At 47.0% G+C, this 27,915-nt stretch overlaps 1 protein-coding gene across 2 annotated transcripts in view; it reads right to left on the bottom strand.

Annotated features, from left to right (window-relative positions):
* Window positions 1-20,686, bottom strand: part of LOC132403223 (filamin-A-interacting protein 1-like) — a 381,794-nt gene extending 361,108 nt beyond the window's left edge. For both annotated transcript variants that reach the window (XM_059986627.1, XM_059986628.1), the window contains exon 1: window positions 20,543-20,686. The gene's annotated coding sequence lies outside the window, so the exon portion shown is untranslated. The remainder of the gene's footprint in view (window positions 1-20,542) is intronic.
* Between the last annotated feature and the right edge of the window lie 7,229 nt (window positions 20,687-27,915).

Here is a 27,915-nt window from a genome sequence, read left to right as displayed (position 1 = left end):
GGGGAAGGGAGAAGGGAATCGTGGTTAAGGAAAGGGGAAGGGAGAGGGGAATCGTGGTTAAGGAAAGGGGCAGGGAGAGGGGAATCGTGGTTAAGGAAAGGGGAAGGGGGAGAGGAATCGTGATTAAGGAAAGGGGAAGGGAGAGGGGAATCGTGGTTAAGGAAAGGGGAAGGGAGAGGGGAATTGTGGTTAAGGAAAGGGGCAGGGAGAGGGGAATCGTGGTTAAGGAAAGGGGCAGGGAGAGGGGAATCGTGGTTAAGGAAAGGGGCAGGGAGAGGGGAATCGTGGTTAAGGAAAGGGGAAGGGAGAGGGGGAATCGTGGTAAGGAAAGGGGAAGGGAGAGGGGAGGAAGCAGGAGGCATCAGAAGGACATTCTGTAATGATCAAAAAAAACAATTGCTTGGAATCAAATGTCCTTGCTGGGTGTCTAAGGGCTGAGTGTGTCTGCACCTGTTCCACCCCCCTCCCTTGGCAATCCTTCTCCGCCACCTGTCCCACACTCCACCCACGGCACACCACCCTCAGTGTCCCAGCATCTTTAGGGATGTGCTGTTCAGGCTCTGTAAGGCACTCGTGAGACCACACTTGGAGTATCTTGTGCAGTTTTGGAGTCTTTATTTTAGGAAGAATATACTGACATTAGGGAGGGTTCAAGATTTGCGAGAATGATTCCAGGAATGAAAGGGTTACCGTATGAGGAATGTCTGGCAGCTCTTGGGCTGTATTCCCTGGAGTTCAGGAGAATAACATTCCGAATGTTAAAAGGCCTGAACAGATTAGATATGGCAAAGTTATTTCCCATGGTAGGGGATTCTAGGGCAAGAGGGCACGACTTCAGGTTGAAGGACGTCCTTTTAGAACTGAAATGCGGAGAAATTACTTTAGTCAGAGGGTGGTAAATCTGTGGAATTTGTTGCCACGAACAGCTGTGGAGGACAAGTCATTGGGTGCATTCAAGGCAGAGATAGATAGGTTCGTGATTAGCCAGGGCATCAAAGAGTATGGGGTGAAAGCAGAGGAGTGGGGATGACTGGAAGAATTGGATCAGCCCATGATTGAATGGTGGAACAGACTTGATGGGCTGAATGACCTACTTCTACTCTTATGGTCTTACGGACTTAGCTGCTGCCAAATTTACAAACTTGCTCTCCGCTCCACGTTGACAAATACAGTACTATGCAAAAGTCTTAGGCACACTCACTGTGTACACATGCCTGGCTTCTGCACAACACTCTACATACAAACAAGCTTTTAGAAAACCAGCAGGATGCAGGGGGATGGATTTTTTGCTCAGTGTGGGACTGTGTGTGCCTTGTACAGGTGGGAGGAGGGCATTTTTATGTGCCTTCTCCTCCCACACAAACCACAACAGTGGGGGGCTGGGTGGAGCTGAGCAGAGCTGGGAATGCTAGGCGGAGTTATTCACTCACAGCGTCAACGAGTCCCGCCGGAGGCCAGTCACCTCGCACCAACAAGCCCTCCCACAGTTTATCAGTAAGGTACAGACTGTTCTGATTAAGAACAATGCTCAGGAACAGAAGCAGTTACCACCTGGTGACGGCCTCGCTATGACACAAACAGCTACTGTTGCGCTGTGTGCCATTGAAATTCTGGTCACCTCCCTACAGGAAAAATATCAATGTGAATTAAAGAGCACTGAGAAAGTTTACCAGGATGGTGCTGGAACCGGAGGACCTGAGTCACAGGGAAAGGTTGGATAGGTTAGGATTTTATTCCCTGGAGCATAAAGGAATGAGTGGAGATTTGATAGAGGAACTGTATATAAAATTATGAGGGGTAGAGATAGGATAAATGCAAGCAGACTTTTTCCATTGAGGTTGGGTGAAGCTGGAACTAGAGGTCATGGGTTAAGGGTGAAGGATGAAACTGAGGGGGAACTTCTTCACTCAGAAGGAGGTGAGACTGTGGAAAGAGCTGCCAGTGGAAGTTGGGATGCAGGTTCGATTTCGATGCTTAAGAGCAATTGGGATAGGTGCATTGGCGGGGGAGGGGGGGTATGGAGGGAGGTGGTCCAGGCGCAGGGTATAAACAGGAGAAATTCTGCAGATGCTAGAAATCCAAGCCAATGCCCACAAAACACAGGAGGAACTCGACAGCCTCTATGGAAATGAACAAACAGTTTGCATTTATCAGGAGTGGAATGAAAGGGGAAAAATGGCAGAATTAAAAAAGGTGGGGTGGACAGCTAGAAGGTGATAGATGAAGCCAGGTGGGTAGGAAAGGTAAGGGGCTAGGGAAGGAGGAATCTGAGAGGAGGACTACGGGAAAAAGGGAAGGAGGAGGGGACCCAGGGGAGCTGATAGGCAGGTGAGAAAAGGTGAGAGGCCAGAATGGGGAAGAGAAGAAGGGGGTAGGTGAGGTAAACTTTTTCAACCTGGAACGAGAATCGATATTCATGCCATTAGGTTGGAAGTTGCTCTGACGGAATATGAGGTCTTGCTCCTCCACCCTGAGTGTGGCCTCTTCATGGCACAAGAGGAATATGTTGGAATTATAATGTTTGGCCACCAGCAGATCCTGCTTTTGGCGAATGGAGTGGAGGTGCCAGGTGAAGCAATTTGCGACGGGTCTCACCAGGGCAGAGGAGGCCGTACCGGGAGCACCGGACACAATAGACGACCCCAGCAGATTCGCAGGCGAAGCGATGCCTCACCTGGAAGGTGCTCTGAATGTAGGTGAACGGGCAGGTGCAGCTCTTTGGCCACTTGCAGGGATAAGTGCTGGGAGGGAGATTAGTGGCAAATGGATAAGGAAATAATGGAGGAGTGATACCTGTGGAAAGTTGAGGGGTGTAGGTTGGTGGTAAAGATTTTTTTTGTGGTAAAATCCCTTTGGAGATGGCAGAAGTGGTGGAGAATGATGTGTTGGAGGTTGAGGTGGCTAGGCAGAATAATAGTTCAGCACAGACTAGATGGGCTGAAAGGCCTGTTTCTGTGCTATGGTGCTCCATGAGTCTATATTCTAATGCTCCGGTCCCAAGCTGTTTGTATCAAAGACCGTGCATCATGATCCTAACATGTGCTCCCTTTGCAGTTCCCCCTTCCACTCCGTTGGCCAGGTAACAGAGCTTCACAATCTCTGATGTGCAGTGTTAGCGCCTCCAAGATAAATGAGATGAAAGCAAGAGTGAGAAGCATTTGTCACTCCATATGTGGATTGTGTAGAACACATTTGAATCTCTAAAAACTTCTGGACAAATTAGGAATATTGGCAATCGCCTCTCTGCTATACAAAGCAGTTTACTCCTTTGTCAAAATGTTCCAAAACATTATTTAAAAACATGACCTAATGACTTCTGGCATGGAGAAACATATTTTTAGTGTTTAAATGGCAGTCATCATGAATAACACATCTCGGCGTTTGCGAGTTCATGCGGAAGTGAAACGATGGTATCGGTCACAGTTTGCCTCCTTGTTCTCACTGGTACCTGTTCATTTTTACCCTCACACAAGGATGCTCACTATTGCCACTTCTGAGGTTGGGTTTTCCCTGATTGCAGCTTCCATGTTAAGTCCGAAAACTTTTTTTTTACATTTGCGTGCTTAAAATGGGATATTGATTTGCAGACACCGGCACAAGCACGTCCACACACACACACACACAAAACGCAGGAGCAGCCCAGCAGGTCAGGTCAGGGGAATAAACTGTCAGCGTTTCAGGATGAGACCCTTCCTCAGTGTCTGGAATGTGCTTGGTATTAGGGAAAATACAGTGGAGGTTTTAAGAAACTCTTTGATAGGCACATTAATGTGGAGAGAATAGAGATGGTGTAGGCAGGAGGGATTCATTTAGTTAAAGGTTTAATAAGGTTTAATTATTTTGACACAACATCATGGGCTGAACCACCTGTTCCCAGCCTACGGTAGTTAAGTACCCTTTTCAACACTACAACTGAATCTGCCTCCAGTAATGCCCTGGCAGTGCAGTGCAGACCCTAAGCACCTAACTACACTGGAATAAATGCTGTTCTTTATAAACATTTTCTTGACCTTGGGGAAAGTGACACAATCCCCAGATCTGCACGGAAACTACACTGGAAGCTGAAGTGTTAACTGCTTGCTACATCAGCCTGCTGGCGTACAGCAGCAGGAGAAGTGGGACACCCAAATCCTTTCCCCTTCTCCAACTGTTAAATAGCCTTGTTTATTCTGCCAACACGGACAATATTTTATGTATCCATGCTTAATGTATCTGTATTTGCCCATTCACCCAATGTGTGTAAAATGCCTTGAAGACTTTGCAACCTGCTCAAGATTCATAATTCCAGCTAATTTCTTGTCTTTAGAAAAATTAGAAATATTCCTTTTGGTTCCCTCATTTTCGATAACTCACTAGTCACCAAAAATGACCTGTTTTTTCAGACTGTGTTTCATGCCAGTAAACTAATCCCATATATTTCAGCTTTGTACACCGATCTTGTGTGGAAGTTTACTGAAGTTCTGAAAAGTCAAATACCCCACATCCTCTCTATTCTACCAGTTAAATCCACAAAGTAAAATCTCCGGTTGGTTTATCAAACACGGATTTTCTTTCTTGCTGAATTTGTCTAATCTCATTAATACTTCCTACATATACTGTCCTATATTAATTATAACAGTCTTGAGGGTTTACCCATCTACTGATCCATCCACTGAGGTTAACCAGTCAAAATCAGATTCTGTATCAGGTTTAATATTACTGGCAACAAAAATGGAAACACCAATGTCTTTAAACAGAAAATCCTACAGAAGGTAGTGGATTTGGCCCAGTGCATCACGGGTAAAGCCCTCCCGACCATTGAGCACATCTACATGAAATGCTGTCGTAGAAAAGCAGCATCCATCATCAGAGATCCTCACCACCCGGGCCGTGCTCTCTTCTCACTGCTGCCATCAGGTAGAATGTACAGGAGCCTCAGGACTCACAACACCCAGTTCAGGAACAGTTACTACCCCTCAACCATCAGGCTTTTGAATAAAAGAGGACAACTACACTCACCTGCCCTATCATTGGAATGTTCCTACAACCAATTACTTCACTTGCTATTTATTGCTATTTATTTATATTTGCATTTGCACCGTATGGTGTCTTCTGGTTGATCTTTCATTGATCCTGTTACAGTTACTATTCTATAGATTTGCTGAGTGTGCCCGCAGGAGAATGAAACTCAGGCTTGTATTTGCTGACATAAATGTACCTTGACAATAACATTTACTTTGAACTTGGCTATGTCATGGAATTTGTTGTTTTGTGCCAGCATTACATAATCATAAAAATATAATTTACGATAAAAATACATCAAAAAATTGAATTAAGTAGTGCAAAGAAAGGGCACTACTCTTTCTCTCTCTTTCTCTCTCTCTCTCTCTCTCTCTCTCTCTCTCTCTCTCTCTCACTCACCTACATTTTTGTTTAATGCAGGGGATTATATTGCCAGCCTCCAACCTGTAGGAACTATTCCACAGCAAATTACTTTTAATACTTTAACACACTGTCTGCTTTGGTGGTTTTCAGTGCTTTCATTTCACCAGCATTTTCTTCTTACTAATTTCCTTTCGTTCCTTCTCTCAATTGGACCCCTGGCTCCCTGGCATTGCCGGGAAGCTGTTTGTGGTCTCTGTGAAAACAGAGACGACACACACTGTACTTCTTCATTCGCACTGCCATCGCTTTGTTCCCGATTCTAAACAACCTGCAAAAGGAACTGGAATTGTTGACATTTTGGGTCAAAGCCATGGATCAGGACTGAGAGAAGAGAGGAAAGATAGCCAAGGTAAAGAGGAAGTGGTGAGAGGTGAGATGCAGCCAGCAAGTAATTGCTGGTCTAAGGAGGGGTGAAGGATGACGGGCAGGTGGAGCTGCATAGGGGAGGTGAGAGGATGAAGAGGGACTAAAGGATACAGGTGGAGGTAGACAAAAGAAAAGATCGAGTGGTGAGGTGAGGTGGAGGTTGGATGCAGCTGTTGGAACAGGAACTTAAAGGGCTACCACTACAGAACGTTGTCAACAGGACTGAGGTGAAAACTAATGGAACAAGAGCTCAATGGGGAGAGTCCAAAGGTTCATTTATTATCAAAGTATGTATGCAGAACGCATCTCTGAGATTCGTCTTCTCCAGATAGTCATGAAATACAGAAAAAACCATGGAGAAATACGTCAACCCCAACCCCCCTCCACTCTCTCACTCTCACACACTCACTCTCTCTCTCACACACACACACGTAAAAACTCGCAAACCCCAAACTCCCCATCACCTCCCTTGCAAAAGAACTAATATTTCACACAAAACCTGCATATCGACAGCAGGTGGACCAACTGGCGCTCTGGTGCAGTCGGAACAATCTGGAGCTGAACACGCTCAAGACAAAGGAGATGATAGTGGATTTCAGGAGACATCCCCCCCATTATGTCCCCCCTCACAGTCCTCGGCAGCCCTGTGTCCACCGTGGAGAACTTCAGGTTCCTGGGAACCACCATCTCTCAGGATCTGAAGTGGGAGCAGAACATCAGCTCCATCCTGAAGAAGGCCCAGCAGCGGATGTACTTCCTGCGGCTCTTGAGGAAATATGGTCTGCCTCAGGAATTGCTGCTGCAGTTCTACACTGCAGTCATTGAGTCTGTCCTGTGCACCTCCATCACTGTGTGGTTTGGAGCCGCCACCAAGCAGGATAGAACCAGACTACAGCGCACAGTGAGGACTGCGAGCGCATCATTGGAGCCTCCCTGCCCTCTATTGTGGATCTGTACTCTTCCAGGTTGAAGAAGAGGGCGGGGAACATCATAAAGGACTCCTCCCATCCTGCGCACGGAATGTTTGAACTGCTTCCGTCTGGTAGGCGCTTCAGATCCCTCCAGATTACGACTAATAGGCACTGGAGAAGTTTTTTCCCTACTGCGGTCACTTTGCTGAACAGTTAACTGCCGGTTAACTGTCGGCTAACTATTACTTGGATTGCACTACCTGTATGTATAATCTATATTTTCATTTATATTTATCATTATTATTGTTATGAGCAGAGACAACATCTGCCGGAAGTAAATTCCTTGTATGTGTACAGGTACTTGGCGATTAAAGTCTGATTCTGAAAAGGGGAAAAAGTAGCAATAGTAACCTCAAACCCCAAACCCCCAGCCCAAAAATCGGCAACAAGAAAGAATGGGCGAAAACATAGAACTGAAAGAGGCCAATATGATCCTTTTGCAGGTTAGTTTGAAATATAATTCAATTCATCAATCTCAGAATTTCAATCTCCTCCCTGAGGGCATCAAGGAGAGTGACTTGAACCAGCAGACTCTCCGAGGGGAGCGACTCGAACCCAGCAGACTCTCCGAGGGGAGCGACTCGAACCCAGCAGACTCTCCAAGGAGAGTGACTCGAACCCAGCAGACTCTCCAAGGAGAGCGACTCGAACCCAGCAGACTCTCCAAGGAGAGCGACTCGAACCCAGCAGACTCTCCGAGGGGAGTGACTCAAACCCAGCAGACTCTCCGAGGGGAGTGACTCGAACCCAGCAGACTCTCCAAGGAGAGTGACTCGAACCCAGCAGACTCTCTGAGGGGAGTGACTCGAACCCAGCAGACTCTCCAAGGAGAGTGACTCGAACCCAGCAGACTCTCCGAGGAGAGTGACTCGAACCCAGCAGACTCTCCAAGGGGAGCGACTCGAACCCAGCAGACTCTCCAAGGAGAGCGACTCGAACCCAGCAGACTCTCCAAGGAGAGCGAATCGAACCCAGCAGACTCTCCGAGGAGAGCGACTCGAACCCAGCAGACTCTCTGAGGAAAGCGACTCGAACCCAGCAGACTCTCCAAGCAGAGCGACTGAATCCAGCAGACTCTCCGAGGAGAGCGACTCGAACCCAGCAGACTCTCTGAGGGGAGTGACTCGAACCCAGCAGACTCTCCAAGGAGAGTGACTCGAACCCAGCAGACTCTCCGAGGAGAGTGACTCGAACCCAGCAGACTCTCCGAGGAGAGTGACTCAAACCCAGCAGACTCTCCGAGGGGAGCGACTCGAACCCAGCAGACTCTCCAAGGAGAGCGACTCGAACCCAGCAGACTCTCCAAGGAGAGCGAATCGAACCCAGCAGACTCTCCGAGGAGAGCGACTCGAACCCAGCAGACTCTCTGAGGAAAGCGACTCGAACCCAGCAGACTCTCCAAGCAGAGCGACTGAATCCAGCAGACTCTCCGAGGAGAGCGACTCGAACCCAGCAGACTCTCCAAGGAGAGTGACTCAAACCCAGCAGACTCTCCGAGGAGAGCGACTCAAACCCAGCAGACTCTCCAAGGAGAGCGACTCGAACCCAGCAGACTCTCCGAGGAGAGTGACTCCAACCCAGCAGACTCTCCGAGGAGAGTGACTCAAACCCAGCAGACTCTCCGAGGAAAGCGACTCAAATCCAGCAGACTCTCCAAGGAGAGTGACTCGAACCCAGCAGACTCTCCGAGTGGAGCGACTCGAACCCAGCAGACTCTCCGAGGGGAGCGACTCGAACCCAGCAGACTCTCTGAGGAGAGCGAATCGAACCCAGCAGACTCTCCGAGGAGAGCGACTCGAACCCAGCAGACTCTCTGAGGAGAGCGACTCGAACCCAGCAGACTCTCCGAGGGGAGCGACTCGAACCCAGCAGACTCTCCGAGGAGAGCGACTCGAACCCAGCAGACTCTCCGAGGAGAGCAACTCGAATCCAGCAGACTCTCCGAGGGGAGCGACTCGAACCCAGCAGACTCTCCGAGGAGAGCGACTCGAACCCAGCAGACTCTCCGAGGAGAGCGACTCGAATCCAGCAGACTCTCCGAGGGGAGCGACTCGAACCCAGCAGACTCTCCGAGGGGAGTGACTCGAACCCAGCAGACTCTCCAAGGAGAGCGACTCGAACCCAGCAGACTCTCTGAGGAGAGCGACTCGAATCCAGCAGACTCTCTGAGGAGAGCGACTCGAACCCAGCAGACTCTCCGAGGAAAGCGACTCAAATCCAGCAGACTCTCCGAGGAGAGCGACTCGAACCCAGCAGACTCTCCGAGGAGAGCGACTCGAACCCAGCAGACTCTCCGAGGGGAGCGACTCGAACCCAGCAGACTCTCCGAGGAGAGCGACTCGAACCCAGCAGACTCTCCGAGTGGAGCGACTCGAACCCAGCAGACTCTCTGAGGAGAGCAACTCGAACCCAGCAGACTCTCCGAGGAGAGCGACTCGAACCCAGCAGACTCTCCGAGGAGAGTGACTCGAACCCAGCAGACTCTCTGAGGAGAGCGACTCGAACCCAGCAGACTCTCCAAGGAGAGTGACTCGAACCCAGCAGACTCTCCGAGTGGAGCGACTCGAACCCAGCAGACTCTCCAAGGAGAGCGACTCGAACCCAGCAGACTCTCCGAGTGGAGCGACTCGAACCCAGCAGACTCTCCGAGGAGAGCGACTCGAACCCAGCAGACTCTCCGAGTGGAGCGACTCGAACCCAGCAGACTCTCCGAGGAGAGCGAATCGAACCCAGCAGACTCTCCAAGGAGAGCGACTCGAACCCAGCAGACTCTCCGAGGGGAGCGACTCAAACCCAGCAGACTCTCCGAGGAGAGTGACTCGAACCCAGCAGACTCTCCAAGGAGAGCGACTCGAACCCAGCAGACTCTCCGAGTGGAGCGACTCGAATCCAGCAGACTCTCCGAGGAAAGCGACTCAAACCCAGCAGACTCTCCAAGGAGAGTGACTCAAACCCAGCAGACTCTCCGAGGAAAGCGACTCAAATCCAGCAGACTCTCCAAGGAGAGTGACTCAAACCCAGCAGACTCTCCGAGGAAAGCGACTCGAACCCAGCAGACTCTCCAAGGAGAGCGACTCGAACCCAGCAGACTCTCCGAGGGGAGCGACTCGAACCCAGCAGACTCTCCGAGGAGAGTGACTCGAACCCAGCAGACACTCCAAGGAGAGTGACTCAAACCCAGCAGACTCTCCAAGGAGAGCGACTCGAACCCAGCAGACTCTCCGAGGAGAGCGACTCGAACCCAGCAGACTCTCTGAGGAGAGCGAATCGAACCCAGCAGACTCTCCGAGGAAAGCGACTCGAACCCAGCAGACTCTCTGAGGAGAGTGACTCAAACCCAGCCGACTCTCCAAGGAGAGTGACTCAAACCCAGCAGACTCTCCGAGGAGAGTGACTCAAACCCAGCAGACTCTCCGAGGAAAGCGACTCAAATCCAGCAGACTCTCCAAGGAGAGTGACTCAAACCCAGCAGACTCTCCGAGGAAAGCGACTCAAATCCAGCAGACTCTCCGAGGAGAGTGACTCAAACCCAGCAGACTCTCCGAGGAAAGCGACTCAAACCCAGCAGACTCTCCAAGGAGAGTGACTCAAACCCAGCAGACTCTCCGAGGAGAGTGACTCGAACCCAGCAGACTCTCCGAGTGGAGCGACTCGAACCCAGCAGACTCTCCGAGGAGAGTGACTCGAACCCAGCAGACTCTCCAAGGAGAGCGACTCGAACCCAGCAGACTCTCCGAGTGGAGCGACTCGAATCCAGCAGACTCTCCGAGGAAAGCGACTCAAACCCAGCAGACTCTCCAAGGAGAGTGACTCAAACCCAGCAGACTCTCCGAGGAAAGCGACTCAAATCCAGCAGACTCTCCAAGGAGAGTGACTCAAACCCAGCAGACTCTCCGAGGGGAGCGACTCGAACCCAGCAGACTCTCCGAGGAGAGTGACTCGAACCCAGCAGACTCTCCAAGGAGAGCGACTCGAACCCAGCAGACTCTCCGAGGAAAGCGACTCGAACCCAGCAGACTCTCCAAGGAGAGCGACTCGAACCCAGCAGACTCTCCGAGGGGAGCGACTCGAACCCAGCAGACTCTCCGAGGAGAGTGACTCGAACCCAGCAGACACTCCAAGGAGAGTGACTCAAACCCAGCAGACTCTCCAAGGAGAGCGACTCGAACCCAGCAGACTCTCCGAGGAGAGCGACTCGAACCCAGCAGACTCTCTGAGGAGAGCGAATCGAACCCAGCAGACTCTCCGAGGAAAGCGACTCGAACCCAGCAGACTCTCTGAGGAGAGTGACTCAAACCCAGCCGACTCTCCAAGGAGAGTGACTCAAACCCAGCAGACTCTCCGAGGAGAGTGACTCAAACCCAGCAGACTCTCCGAGGAAAGCGACTCAAATCCAGCAGACTCTCCAAGGAGAGTGACTCAAACCCAGCAGACTCTCCGAGGAAAGCGACTCAAATCCAGCAGACTCTCCGAGGAGAGTGACTCAAACCCAGCAGACTCTCCGAGGAAAGCGACTCAAACCCAGCAGACTCTCCAAGGAGAGTGACTCAAACCCAGCAGACTCTCCGAGGAGAGTGACTCGAACCCAGCAGACTCTCCGAGTGGAGCGACTCGAACCCAGCAGACTCTCCAAGGAGAGTGACTCAAACCCAGCAGACTCTCCGAGTGGAGCGACTCGAACCCAGCAGACTCTCTGAGGAGAGCAACTCGAACCCAGCAGACTCTCCGAGGAGAGCAACTCGAACCCAGCAGACTCTCCGAGGAGAGCAACTCGAACCCAGCAGACTCTCCGAGGGGAGCGACTCGAACCCAGCAGACTCTCTGAGGAGAGCGACTCGAACCCAGCAGACTCTCTGAGGAGAGCGACTCGAACCCAGCAGACTCTCCGAGGAAAGCGACTCAAACCCAGCAGACTCTAAAGGAGAGCAACTCGAACCCAGCAGACTCTCCGAGGAAAGCGACTCAAACCCAGCAGACTCTCCAAGGAGAGTGACTCAAACCCAGCAGACTCTCCAAGGAAAGCGACTCAAACCCAGCAGACTCTCCGAGGAAAGCGACTCAAACCCAGCAGACTCTAAAGGAGAGCAACTCGAACCCAGCAGACTCTCCGAGGAAAGCGACTCGAACCCAGCAGACTCTCTGAGGAGAGCGACTCGAACCCAGCAGACTCTCCGAGGAAAGCGACTCAAACCCAGCAGACTCTAAAGGAGAGCAACTCGAACCCAGCAGACTCTCCGAGGAAAGCGACTCAAACCCAGCAGACTCTCCAAGGAGAGTGACTCAAACCCAGCAGACTCTAAAGGAGAGCAACTCGAACCCAGCAGACTCTCCGAGGAAAGCGACTCAAACCCAGCAGACTCTCCAAGGAGAGCGACTCAAACCCAGCAGACTCTCCGAGGGGAGCGACTCAAACCCAGCAGACTCTCCAAGGAGAGCGACTCGAACCCAGCAGACTCTCCGAGGAGAGCGACTCGAACCCAGCAGACTCTCCAAGGAGAGCGACTCGAATCCAGCAGACTCTCCGAGGAGAGCAACTCGAATCCAGCAGACTCTCCAAGGAGAGCGACTCGAACCCAGCAGACTCTCTGAGGGGAGCGACTCAAACCCAGCAGACTCTCCATGGAGAGTGACTCGAACCCAGCAGACTCTCCGAGGAAAGCGACTCGAACCCAGCAGACTCTCCAAGGAGAGCGACTCGAACCCAGCAGACTCTCCGAGGAGAGCGACTCAAACCCAGCAGACTCTCTGAGGAGAGCGACTCGAACCCAGCAGACTCTCCGAGGAGAGTGACTCGAACCCAGCAGACTCTCCGAGGGGAGCGACTCAAACCCAGCAGACTCTCCGAGGAGAGCGACTCGAACCCAGCAGACTCTCCGAGGGGAGCGACTCGAACCCAGCAGACTCTCCAAGGAGAGTGACTCAAACCCAGCAGACTCTCCGAGTGGAGCGACTCGAACCCAGCAGACTCTCCAAGGAGAGTGACTCAAACCCAGCAGACTCTCCGAGGAGAGCGACTCGAACCCAGCAGACTCTCCGAGGAAAGCGACTCGAACCCAGCAGACTCTCCGAGGAAAGCGACTCGAACCCAGCAGACTCTCCAAGGAGAGCGACTCAAACCCAGCAGACTCTCCGAGGAAAGCGACTCGAACCCAGCAGACTCTCCGAGGAGAGTGACTCAAACCCAGCAGACTCTCCGAGGAAAGCGACTCGAACCCAGCAGACTCTCCGAGGAGAGCGACTCAAACCCAGCAGACTCTCCAAGGAAAGCGACTCGAACCCAGCAGACTCTCCAAGGAGAGCGACTCAAACCCAGCAGACTCTCCGAGGAAAGCGACTCGAACCCAGCAGACTCTCCGAGGAGAGTGACTCGAACCCAATGGCCTTCTGAGGAGAGTGTCCATTCAACCACACATTCTCCTCCACATTAGCCTCAATGTTTCAAACATCGTTACGTTTTAATCAGTGAGAAACGTAGTCGATCATCTCTGAGCTTCTTGTAGTAAGTCACGCTTGTGTTCCTCACTCGGAGTTTTCTCAGGGTCGGCAGAGTGCTTGCAAAAACCAATCGAACTCCAGACCGTAAATCACAGGCTTCAACAGCTTCGGAAATGCAATTAAGATAAAAAGAATAAGCAGAAGATGTAGAAAAACTGACTACCTGGAAGATGTTGCCTGAGGAATCGTTGTTTGCTGACGCCATCTTGACCGGAGAGTGTAAAATAGGTGGATGAAACCGTGAGAGGGAGAGGAACAAACATGGATACTGGGGTTCTGAAGGGGAGGGGTATGGAAAGGAGAAAAGCATATAGGATTGGAGTTGAATTGGAAAGGGATTGGAAATGGTATCTCATAGATAATCAAACTTCTGAATGTAAAGGATTTACATATTCCTTAACATTTTTTTCTTTTTATTCTTGCAGTGGTTGCTTCAGTCCACTTTTTATGTTTGTCACTCATTTACTGGATTTTAAACTATCCATCATGTTACGATCGCTCTTCCCCAACCGGCCCTGCACAATACAATTATGAACCTATCCCTTTTCAGGACTGCTTGCTCCCTTAGTGAATGACTTACAAAAAAATCTGTTCATGTTTCTAGAGTTTATCCCCCAGGGTATTATTGCCAATTTATTTTGATCGGCTGCTCTGTAAATTAAAGTCTCCTATGATGTACTACAAATTTCCTATCCTGTCTCTGTATTGATTTAATTAATTGATCAGTGTAGAGTTGATCAAATTAACTTCTTCACTAATGGGAGTGCTTAGTGATTAAAATTTAGTTAATTGCTGGAGGTCACCTTCAAACTTAATCACAATTACTGTCAAACATTTACATGCTTTAGCAGTATCATCATACTACAGATTGAGCTTGCTGTAGCTCCCTCTGCTCTCATTGACTCTTTCTCTTTATATTTACAGCTTCTCAATCTACACTGTTATCCTCACTGTCTACTTTATACCACTCTCTCCCCTCTCTCCCTCTGCTCTCATGGGCTGCCCTTCAGGGAAGACGGTGCAGAAATGATACTGTGGATGAGGGTCTTCGGTTCTGTGGATAGATTGGAGTAACACTCTGAGACATTTCTAGCTATCTGAAGATCTGATAGAGCCATTTAAAATCATGACAGAATAGATAAAGACAAACTATTTTTACTGACAGAGGAGTCAAGTATTTGAGGACGTAATATAGAAAGAAGTTGATGGGCAAAAGACCATGAGGAAACAATCAGATATCGTGGTACAGGCTCCAAAGGAACACAGCTGTGGGCCTTCCTCACATCCAAGTCACAAACTTCTGCCAGCTTTTCCAACTCCGCTTCCTGTTACTTCGCCATCACCCCATAGTCACATCACCCTATGGTCCCATCACCCCATGGTCCCATCACCCCATGGTCCCATCACCCCATGGTCCCAACACCCCATGGTCCCAACACCCCATGGTCCCAACACCCCATGGTCCCAACACCCCATGGTCCCATCACCCCATGGTCCCATCACCCCATGGTCCCACCACCCCATGGTCCCACCACCCCATGGTCACATCACCCCATGGTCCCATCACCCCATTGTCACATCACCCCATGGTCCCAACACCCCATGGTCCCATCACCCCATGGTCCCACCACCCCATGGTCCCACCACCCCATGGTCCCAACACCCCATGGTCCCATCACCCCATGGTCACAACTACTGTATGTTCTTCACTCCAATGACACGCACATTATATGATGACATCAAATAACTTTTGGAGGTCCACAGCAATTTTCCTCATTCCCTCAATCATTTGATCAACAAACTCTATTGTTAGTTAGACAATAAATTAATAGGTTTTAAATTTTGTGATAAATAGTTGTGCATTATCCAGTCCAATCACTGACAATAATTGACTGACAATCCCGTCACTGATTATTGTATCAGAAACTCGTGAATACTAACCTGAATAGAGATGTGACCACTGTTCAGTACAATATCTTTAATTCCATGTACAGTGGATTCTGCTTAATGGGGCCATCAGTTAATTGGGGCAGTTCCTTATTTGGGACAGCTCTTAAAGAAAAAAAATCTAGTCGAGAAAATAGCCAGGATTCCCTTCATTTATTTGGGACAATATGCTGCTTAATTGGGACAGGAGACTATTGCTAACAATTTCTAACTAGCAACAGATGTGTGCACTTTTGTGACCATTCAACTCTACAGCAAACAGTTTTTAAATAGTACCAGTTGCATATGCTTATGTTCAAAAAGCAGTGATTTTTGTCACTGATAATTGGAGAGAGATCAGCATTAAGACAATTCAGAACTGTTTTGCTCACCACAGTTTCAAGTATTCAGGCTTAGAGATGCCAGAAATGATTGGGAGTGAAAATGAAATGATTTCACCACTTCAATAAGTTAGGAACAATGAAGAATTAGAAGGTATCGGCATTCATCTTGAATGTTACAATGATAATGAAAATTTGGAGGACACTATCATCGATAGCATTGGTTGAAGGCAGTCTGTTATTTGCACTGATCTTGTTCATTTGCAGTCAATCAAAAGAATGCATACACTGGATGAATTCCTCCGTCCATAACCATTAGGAACTAACGGACAGTTTTATAGAACTGTAGTAGTGTTGATAGTGTTCTACATTGTTCTATAGTTCATTTAAAAAATAATTTGTTACTCAGTTAAATGGTAGTTTGTCTTTATTATACCTTTTTAACTATTTCCATGAAACATCAGCTAATTGAGACAGCCTCCTAATTGGACCGAATGTACTGATCGCGATGCATCCCAATTAAGCAGAACTGACTGTATTTGCTGAACTGGACCAGTTGCCTGGTGGAACATAATTTATTTTTATTTATGAAAGTATGCACAGAAAAGGCCATTCCAACCGTCTCACCCAGCAGCCCTCAACTTGACCCTGGCCTAATCAAGGGACAATATACAATGACCAGTTGACCTACCAACCCAAACATCTTTAGACTGTGGGAGGAAACCGGAGCACCCGGAGGAAATCCACACAGTTACGGAGAGAACGTACAAACTCCTGACAGACACCGACGGGAACTGAACCCTGGTCGCTGGCACTGTAAAGCATTACGCTAGCCACTATGCTACTGTGCCCCCCCCCCCCCACTTCAAACTAAAATCCTCTCCAGAAGCAATATGCTCTTTACCAAAGCAGAATATTGCAAACACAAGCAGTTGAATTTCTGTCACCGATTACAGGAATGTACCGGAAGAATAACGGGAGAGCTTGTATTACAGTGACTATTCCTGCAGTAAGATAGCTCAGCTGCAGCATGCTCAACTCTGAACCAGAAAGCTGCGGGTTCAAGCCCTAGTCCGAGGGCAATGCAAGTGCAAAACAGTGCCGCAGTGAGTGCAGATTCAACAGGTGAATGCAAAAGGTCCCGACATTTAAAAGCAACAGGGAAATTAAAGCAGGCTTCCATCCTTCTATCAACATCAAAATTGGCCATCCAGTCGTTGTCATAGTGGAGCTGGCTTTGAACAAGTCGGCTACTACAATTCCAGCGATTACTATTCAAAATACTTTATTTGCTATAAAGTGCCCTGAGGCATCCACAGGCCACATTCAAATGACTAATTAAACATCAGTCTTTCTTTTAGCCTACAGTTTATGGGCCAGCCATCAATTCCAAAAAAAAGGGAGGTCTTTTTAATGCGTCTGCTAGGAATACATTTTCACAAGAACAAAGCTTTGGGAACTGTACCAAATAGATGGACATAGATGACACATCAGTGTCATTTGTAGACTCACGTCATCCTGGCAGGAGCTCCGCAAACAGGCCAAAGTGTTCTCTTTCCAAAAACTAAAGAGCGCCAATGTGAAAGAACTAACGCTGTTGCTATTTATGACTTTAGGATCAAGATGGACAGCTGATAAACAGGAGGCCCAACTGGGGATAGATACGCGTAACCTTTTGACCGGCTCCCTTAGCTGTTTTGTGCAGATGGCTGGTGTTTGCATTCGATCTTTAATATCATGTTCATGCATATGGTGAATTGAATTGCTTATGAACAAGTTCTTATTTGTGATAGCAGCTAAACTGAGGACATAAAAATGTGTGTATATCAGACTGACCCCCTCTGCACATACGTGGCTCCTACTTAGAGACAGAGAGAGTTAAGTGCACCAAGTTCATGTCACGATGACCTCACCTGGTCCCCCAATACCACCTCTCTGAACAAGAAGGCACAGCAGCACCCCACGTCCCAAGGAGATTGAAGTCAGCGAGGCTCCTGCCCTCCCCATCTTAACTGAATTGTACAGGAGCACCGTTGAGAGCATCCTGACAAGCTGCATCTCCATCTGGTGTGGGAGCAGCTGAGCATCGGACCGGAAGACCCTTCAATGAGAACGGCCAAGAGGATCATAGGGGTCTCTCTACTATCTATCGGGGACATTCATCAGGAGTGCTGCTTAAACAGGGCCCCTCATATTATTAAAGATCCCTCCCATCCATCCAGCATCCTCTTTGACTTTCCACCATCAGGCCGGAGACTCTGATCCATAAAGACAAGAACAGTCTGGATAGGCCAATAGGCTTCTGAACTCCCTGCCATATCGTTTTCAAAATGCCGCCGGGTAATTTGCTCTGGGCCTTACAGTATTTAATTTATCCACTTTACTATTTCTGTGTAATGTATTTGTAGGTTTTATTCTTACTTTCCTAAATTAGTGTGTGTTACGTGTACCACTGTGCTTTGTGCCCTGGCTCAGAGAAACGTTGTCTCGTTTGACGGTATACATGTATATAATTAAACAACAATAAACTTGCCTTGACTTAACTTGACTGTAGGTCATTAATAATTCTATTTAAATTGGTAGACAGGCAGAACAAGTGCCAACTAATGGATAATTAGAATATATTTGCTACAGATTTTGGGGTATGCTAGGAAACTTAGTAAATCAATTTTATTGATCTCATAAGTCATTACCAGTTACTTCATATTTGTTGAAAGAATGTATATAACCTGTTAATTATACTAATTGAATGACTACTTCCTCATCTCCACAGAATATAGGAACACAAAACTCTGTACAGCTTAGACACCAGATGACCTCATTTGAGTTTTCTTAGAATTACAGATTGCATTTTCCCCTGGGGATTCCTCTAATTAGTCAGCCTGGATGATGGTGTCATGGCTGCCAATTTCACAATTCCTGGAGCTAGCTCAAGTCATCAGTGAATTGTCCTATTACGTCCCTTCCCCAAGCACACGGGACTTTGTGACTCAGCATGGCCAGCAGGGAATCCAGTTTGCAATCTCGCAGTCGATGGTTTGGATCTCGCGATGGCTTCCAATAACAGGCGAACACTCCACTCCCAGTAACGGAGGATGACTTCAGTTCATCGATATTCTCAATTCTTCATCTGCTTAATTAGGTTAAAAATACGATTGCAGTCTCAATATTATGGCACGTGCTAAAACTGTTTCTCACAGAATTCAGTTAACTAATGCTATTTCCTGGAAGGAACCTTATTTATTGAAAAGTCGAGAAATTCTGTAGATGCTGGAAATCCAAGAGCAACACCCACATGATGCTGGAGGGGCTCAGCAGTCGACGTTTCGGGCAAGGCCTCCCTTCAGTGCAGAAAGGGAAGGGCAAAGGCACAGAGTGTAAAGGTGGGGACGGGGAAGGGCAACAGCTGGAGGGTGGTAGGTGAAGCAGGGTGGGTTTGAAAGAGAAAGGGCTGGAGAACAGGGAATCTGATCGGAGAGGAGAGTGGACCACGGGAGGAGGGGACCCGGGGGAGGTGATAGGCAGGAGAAAAAAGGTAAGAGGCCAGAGAAGGGGAACAGAAAAAGAGGAGGAGGAAGGGAATTTTTTTTACAAACAGGAGTTCCTACTCGTGTAATCAGGTTGGAGACTACCAGACAGAATATAAGGTATTGCTCCTCCACCCTTATATTTTATCCATCAGCTTGAAGTTCTGCAAAATAATTTTTAAAGAGTGCTTACAAGCATTAAAAACCTACCGAAAGAGTTAATATTTGTGAGAAAGCTCACTGATATTGCTGGTAAGTTGCTGCCAAATAACAGTTGAAAAATTCGCAATAGTGACACAATGCATTATAGTGTTAATGTTGCAAGCAACGCAGAAGAGAAAGACCATTGCAAAGCAAAGAATGGACCCTGTGAATACTGTACCATTGACTGCTTCAGAATACTGAACAATTGCCAGCTCCATAAAAGAATCTTTGAGATGGTGAGTTGACTCAGGATTCTGTAATATGACTGCTATGTATGACTGTGGGTCCGATTTACATAAACTCTTAGCCTGAAAATAATCGCTTTTCCAATTGTCTCGGGGAGAGGGCCAGGAGCGGAAGGTGCATCTGCTCAGACCAGCATTTCTGCTGCTCATCAAAGAACTGGGTAAGGCTGCATGTGAGGAAAGATCGGTGAAGCCTGCTAAGCCGATCACATGCAGAGTACCTGTACTTACTGCAAAGCAACACAAGACGTTCAGGTGATAGTCTCAGGGACATCAGAAACACACCATGAAATATCCTAATTACAAAGAGGCCACATGGAAAAGGAGATTTCAGACACAGCTGCTTTCACAAATTGTTTTATTTAAAGCTACTGAAAATGGTATCAGCAAGTGGGCTCTGCAGATTTAAGGTGTTCTACTGCAAAGTCATCATTATGGCTAATGCAAAGAATAAAAAGAGAATTCTTATCTTGCCATCAGAATTAGGTTTATTATCTCCGACACGTGAAATGAGATGTTGCTTCGTAGCAGTAGCACAGTGCAAGATGTTAAATTACAGGAGGAAATATTCAGTGTATAAAAAATTAAAAGTAGTGCCTCAAAACTATTCAAACTTCGTCAGAACTATTCCAGATTTTGACACAGACTGAGTCCAACAAATATTAGAGTCGTAGAGTCATAGAAAAGTACAGCAGAGAAACAGGACCTTCAGCCCATCTAGTCCGTGCCAAACCATTTACACCGCCTACTCCGATCGACCTGCACCCAGACCACAGTCCTCCATAACCCTACCAACCATGTTATTCAAACAAGCATTCTCGTAACGCTAATGAACATTTAGTTTATGTGGGCTTATTGTGTTTCAGCAATTCTACAAGAAAAATCAATTTTATTCTGTTTGACAGCAAGAGACATCCTAGGATAAATGGCAAATGTAGTTTTTGCTGCCTATGATCCACAGTTAGAAGTTGCTACTGCATTTTTGATTACATTTTGTCATATAGTTTTGTCGAACAAATGAGATGAGAAGGTGCTTCACTTACCTGCTACTGGAGTGATCGAGGCACCGACAAAAGCTCAGTGGGGAGAGGTGTTGTTGTTCCGCAGACTTTGGAAGCAGTTCGGTTGGGCAGACATTCCCTCACTAGAGAACCAGTGAAGATGAGTTCCTCGTTCCCCTTAATCCACTTGCTGAGATCATAAAGGAAGTAGAGGAGTGAAGAGCAGGAGCATGTTTCTTTACTCAAATAAATCTGGCTACCATAAAAGGTTCACACAGACTGCGAGTTACATTTCAGACCGTCAGAGCTTGGAACATAAAATCTGCTGCTCTCCCGTGTAAAGTCCCACTGCTGTGCTTGCCAGAGCTAATACGCACAGCCCTCGGATACTTGGGCAACTGTGGCTATGTAGGGATCAGCTCCCCTGAGTTATATTTATCCTGTGTTCTCAGCCAGTCGAGTCTGTCAACAGCTGAACACTTTGCAGCAGAACAGCTGAGCTGCTTGGAGTTAGGAAAGAGTTGCAGTCACAGACTGAGGGAAGAAGGAACAAAATGAAGGAAATGAAATCTCGCTGAGGCCTTCTGCCAAACATTTCATCTGCATGCGAGCACTGTTTTAGGTACCGCAGCCTTCCTCTAGTGTCAGCACCTATTTGATCAGTAAAAACGGACACTGCCCACAAATACAGAACTTCAGCTGACTGCAAAAGGAATCAGTGTCAGTAAATTGTATGAGTGACAAGAACTCTCAGCAGTTTGGGCAATTTATATGAATGAACATTTCCGCTAGATGACACAAAGCTCTGTGTGTGCGTGAGAGAGACAGACATACAGACAGACAGAGAGAGAGGCAGAAACACGCATATAGACAGGCAGAGACAGAGACGTACATACAGAATAGACAGAAAGGGAGAGACAGAGAGAGCAGAGGAGGAAGTCCAGTACCATCAGAGATAGCTAGCATTTGGACTGTCAGCAAAATAAATGAATGGAATTGCATTTTACTTGACTTCTTTCGGTAGAAACTGATCACATTATTTCCAAATTACAATGTATATTCATGCTCCTGTTCAATCTGTGTTGGTTCACTCAGCAGTCAACTAGTAATCCCTGACAAATCAGGAATCTCACCCAGCAATGTTATTGTTGGATCACAGGCATGGTACCCATGACTTTAATGAATGTATTAATGTATTAATTAATAAGCCTGCACTCGCCTGATGGACGACTGATGTGAAATCGTACAGAATGGTACAGTAAATCAACTCAAACGATTATACAGTCGCATATAGAAAGTGGCCCTTCAGACCAAGGCAGCTATCCCCACTGCCATGTCTACCTGTACAGATGGCCATGTCTACCTGTACAGACGGCCATGTCTACCTGTACAGACAATCTACATCGATCACCGTGTCTATCTACATCAATCACCGTGTCTATCTGTATCGATCACCGTGTCTATCTGTATCGATCACCGTGTCTATCTGTATCGATCACTGTGTCTATCTGTATCGATCACCGTGTCTATCTGTATCGATCACCGTGTCTATCTGTATCGATCACCGTGTCTATCTACATCGATCACCGTGTCTATCTGTATCGATCACCGTGTCTATCTGTATCGATCACCGTGTCTATCTGTATCGATCACCGTGTCTATCTACATCGATCACCGTGTCTATCTGTATCGATCACCGTGTCTATCTGTATCGATCACCGTGTCTATCTGTATCGATCACCGTGTCTATCTACATCGATCACCGTGTCTATCTGTATCGATCACCGTGTCTATCTGTATCGATCACCGTGTCTATCTGTATCGATCACCGTGTCTATCTACATCGATCACCGTGTCTATCTGTATCGATCACCGTGTCTATCTACATCGATCACCGTGTCTATCTACATCGATCACCGCGTCTATCTGTATCGATCACCGTGTCTATCTGTATCGATCACCGTGTCTATCTGTAACAATCACCGTGTCTATCTGTATCGATCACCGTGTCTATCTGTATCGATCACCGTGTCTATCTACATCGATCACCGTGTCTATCTGTATCGATCACCGTGTCTATCTGTATCGATCACCGTGTCTATCTGTATCGATCACCGTGTCTATCTGTATCGATCAACGTGTCTATCTACATCGATCACCGTGTCTATCTACATCAATCACCGTGTCTATCTGTATCGATCACCGTGTCTATCTGTATCGATCACCGTGTCTATCTGTATCGATCACCGTGTCTATCTACATCGATCACCGTGTCTATCTGTATCGATCACCGTGTCTATCTGTATCGATCACCGTGTCTATCTACATCGATCACCGTGTCTATCTGTATCGATCACCGTGTCTATCTGTATCGATCACCGTGTCTATCTACATCGATCACCGTGTCTATCTGTATCGATCACCGTGTCTATCTGTATCGATCACCGTGTCTATCTGTATCGATCACCGTGTCTATCTGTATCGATCACCGTGTCTATCTGTATCGATCACCGTGTCTATCTGTATCGATCACCGTGTCTATCTACATCGATCACCGTGTCTATCTGTATCGATCACCGTGTCTATCTGTATCGATCACCGTGTCTATCTGTATCGATCACCGTGTCTATCTGTATCGATCACCATGTCTATCTACATCAATCACCGTGTCTATCTACATCGATCACCGTGTCTATCTGTATCGATCACCGTGTCTATCTGTATCGATCACCGTGTCTATCTGTATCGATCACCGTGTCTATCTGTATCGATCACCGTGTCTATCTACATCGATCACCATGTCTATCTGCATCGATCACCGTGTCTATCTGTATCGATCACCGTGTCTATCTGTATCGATCACCATGTCTATCTGTATCGATCACCGTGTCTATCTACATCGATCACCATGTCTATCTGCATCGATCACCGTGTCTATCTGTATCGATCACCGTGTCTATCTGTATCGATCACCATGTCTATCTGCATCGATCACCGTGTCTATCTACATCGATCACCGTGTCTATCTGCATCGATCACCGTGTCTATCTGCATCGATCACCGTGTCTATCTGCATCGATCACTGTGTCTATCTACATCGATCACCGCGTCTATCTGTATCGATCACCGTGTCTATCTGTATCGATCACCGTGTCTATCTGTATCGATCACCGTGTCTATCTACATCGATCACCGTGTCTATCTGTATCGATCACCGTGTCTATCTACATCGATCACCGTGTCTATCTGTATCGATCACCGTGTCTATCTGTATCGATCACCATGTCTATCTGTATTGATCACCATGTCTATCTACACCAAATGCCATTTATCTACACTGACTGCCATGTGTATCTGCATATCAACCGCCTTATTTACCTATGCCAACAGCTGTCTATCTGTAACGACCAACTTCGATCTATGCTGACCAAGATGTCAGTATATCATCTATATATACTAAACGCCCTGTCTGTCTATTCTATGTCTATTGATAAAAACCGCCATGTCTATCTACAATGACCACCATGTTTAACTGCTCAAGTCTGCCATTTCTATCCTCATCAACCGCCATCTACAAACCCCTCCGAGTTCACCCCTCAGCTCCTATCTCCAGGGAAAAGTAGAAATTCAAAGTTCAAGGTAACTCACAGTACATATGCAACCCTGAGATTCATTTGCTTGTGGGCATTCACAGTACATACAAAGAAAGATGACAGACTCAATGACGAAGGGAACACAAACAAAGATGGACAAACAACCAATGGGCAAAAGGCAGAAGCTGAAAACAAATAATAAATAAATAAATACTATTGAGAACATGAGCCCCTCCTAGTATCCCAGGTTCTCCTATCCAGGTAACATTCTTGTAAAACCCTTATTATTTATTTATATTTATATTTATTTGGAGATTCAGCATGGAGTAGACACTTCCAGCCCTTTGTACCACACCATCCAACAACCCCTGACAACCCCGATTTAACCCTAACCTAATCACAGGACAATTTACAACCTTCACGTCTTTGGACTGTGGGAAAAAACTGGAGGTCCCAGGGAAAGCCCACACATTCCATGGGGAGGACAGAGAACTCGGAACTCTGATGCCCCGAGGTGTATTAGTGTTACATTAACCACTATGCTACAGTGCTCGGGTTTTTTTTTGCCTCTTTCCAATTTAATGGCATCCTGCGGGGTCACCAAACTGTTCACAGTTCTCCTAAAGTAGCTTTACAAATGTCTTGTACAGCTTTAACGCAACACCACAACTCCTGTGTTCAATATTCTGACTGATGAAGGCAAGCATGCCCAACGTGAGGTAGAGAAATCCATTAATTCACTACCATAAGACCATAAGATATAGGTGCAGAAGTAGGCCATTTGGCCCATTGAGTCTGCTCTGCCATTCAATCATGGGCTGATCCAATTCTTCCAGTCATCCCCACTCCCCTGCCTTCTCTCCATACCCTTTGATGCCCTGGCTAATCAAGAACCGATCTATCTCTGCCTTAAATGCACCCAGTGACTTGGCCTCCACAGCCGCTCGTGGCAACAATTTCCACAGATTTACCTCCCTCTGACTAAAGTAATTTCTCCTCATCTCAGTTCTGAAAGGATGTCCTTCAATCCTGAAGTCGTGTCCTCTTGTCCTAGACTCCCCTACCATGGGAAATAACCTTGCCATATCTAAGGCAACACGAGAGAATCTGCCAGAATTTTGTGTTTTTATTTATTTGCCATATCTAATCTGTTTGATGTTTTAGGCCGAGACGTTGACTGTACTCTTGTCCTCGATGCTGCCTGGCCTGCTGAGTTCCTCCAGCATTCTGTGTGCGTACTTCTGGTTCTAGACTCCTCTGCTAGGTTTCCATCAAACACACAGAAGAGGCCGTATAGTCAGAAACTCCATGATGGACACGACGCATTCCATCACAGGCAAAGCTCTCTCCACCAAGTGAACACATCAACAAGGAGCGCTGCCACAAGAAAGCAGCATCCATCATCAAGGACCCCCACCATCCAGGCCATGGTCTGTTCTCACGGTTGCCATTGCAAATGAAGTACAGGAGAATTAAGTCCCACACTAACAGGATCAGGAACTGTCAACCATCAGACTCTTGAACCATCCAGGATAACTTCACTCACCTCAACACTGAACTGATTTCACAACCTATGGATTTGCTTTCAAGGACTCAACAACTCATGTTCTCGGTATTATTTATTCTGTTTTTTTTTATTTGCACAGTTTGTCTTCTTTTCCACATTGGCTGTTTGTCAGTCTTTGCGTGTAATTTTTTCATTCATTCTGTTGCATTTCTCTGTTCTGCTGTGAACGCCTGCAGAAACCTGGAACTCAGAGTGATATATGGTGACCTATACGTACTTTGATTATAAATTTACTTTCAACTGTTTTTTACGTTCATTTTGACTGTGGCTGATTCTTTAGCACTTTTGTAAAGTTATGGTCAGTACCTGTAAACCTAGTCCTCCGAGGCAAATATCCTTTCGCCTTTAATTTATGATCCCTCCCACAGGACCAGAGGGCAAGGTCTCAGAATAAAAGGACAAAAGGACCCCCCTTCAGAGCAGAGATGAACAGGAATTTCACTAGCCCGAGTCTAGTGAATCTGCACGGATGGCTGTAGCGGACATTCAATGGATAGATTTGAAATGGCTCTTGATCAGTAAGGATGACGAGAGAAGGCAGGACAACGGAGTCAAGGGTGCAAAATAAGTCAGCCATGATCAGAATGGTGGATCAATGTGATGAGCCAAATGGCCTAATTCTACTGTTGTGTCTGTGGTCACCCCTGTGCACGTAGCGAAGCTCTGATAATCCGGCATGCACATTGCTGGTGCCAGACTGACTGATTTTCTAGGCCACTGGATGCAATTCTACCAAAAAAAACATTTAATTTGCTTTTTTGTTGGAAAGAAACTACACAGTAGGATAACTTTTACAGTGGACCCAGTAGGTTTGAAAGGAATGTGGGAAATGGGTTCCTGGTGAGTTTCACTTGCTTCTGGGAACCAGGGCCCCATAGTGAGTTTCAATGGAGCAGGTCCCTGTGAACCAGAGCCTCTGGGAGATCTGAATGGTTGAATCATGGATTGTCAGAATGTTGCCAAAATTTACTTCCTCTCTCCCCATTAATTTAAGGAACCAGTCTGGATACTTGAATCTTAGTGGTGTGGTAATAATTTGGCGCCAAAAAGAGGCTCTCATAATAAGATAGAAAAATGTGCTGATTTTGAGATTGATTTAGTGATGTAATGTGAACAGGAAACCATGATTATGAAAGCCAACACGAGTGAATCTGCAGATGCTGGAAATAAATAAAAACACAAAATGCTGGCGGATCTCAGCAGGCCAGACAGCATCTATGGGAGGAGGTAGTGATAACATTTCGGGCCGAAACCCTTCATCACCCTGCTGAGCTCTGCCAGCATTTTGTGTTTTTAATTATGACAGCCAATTCATTATTTGCAAAGGACATATTCTGCAAGTTGTAAAACCCATGCTGTAATAATTCTGTCTGACAAAAGGAGTTATAAATAGTAGAAAAGGTGAATTCACTTAATGGAGAATGCATGTGAGTGATGTTGTTTAACATGAGGAGGCGAATTCATGGGCAGCCTCCACACAGTCCTTGACAGAGTGGGGTCAAGGTCCAGTGGCATGGAGTGGAAGGTCACCAGAGACCCTTCTGTGCTGTTGTGATGTGTCTTCATCTTCCGCCAACTCCACCATTGAGGTCTAGGTTGGATCATTCTTTGTCTGGATCCTTACTGCCATGGGTGACTCTACCGGGAGGTAAACTTCAGACGGCGTCACTCTCAGGATCTCAGGAGCTCTCCAAAATGGCAAGGTGACATTCCTCAGGTAAGTATAAATAATATTACTTCAAAGGATGAGTATCACAGTGTGTCACAAAGCCTGAGCATTGAGAGGATTTTAGCATGCACCAAAGCATGATCAAGAAATTAATAAAGGAAAAAATCATTTACAAAGAAGGAGATAAGTAAACCAGGAACTTAAAAATGAAGAAGCTATTGAAAATAAACGTGGGTCTCTTTCAGGCAGAGGCAAGAGGACTGATTGTGGGAATGAAGAATTAACAGAAACAGTAAATGAATACTTGCCATCTGTTTTCATGTTAAAGACACACAAATATTTCTGATAAAGTGTAGATCCAAGGAGAGGTACACACTGCAAAATGAAGAGGCTAAAAGCTGATGGCCTATAATACAAGGTTTTACAAGAGCTGGCTACAGAACCAAGGATGCATTGGATTTGATATTCTAGACTTCCTGTATTTTTGACTGGGCTCCAAAGGTTTGTTGATAGCTAAGTACCAAGCCATATATTTTGCAGCTGTGGACCTGTTCAGCATCATCCTCACCTCCATATCTGATGCTTT

This window comes from Hypanus sabinus, chromosome 12 (assembly GCF_030144855.1).
Source record: "Hypanus sabinus isolate sHypSab1 chromosome 12, sHypSab1.hap1, whole genome shotgun sequence".
NCBI classification, from domain to species: Eukaryota; Metazoa; Chordata; class Chondrichthyes; order Myliobatiformes; family Dasyatidae; genus Hypanus; species Hypanus sabinus.
This window is presented reverse-complemented; position numbering and strand designations above follow the sequence as displayed.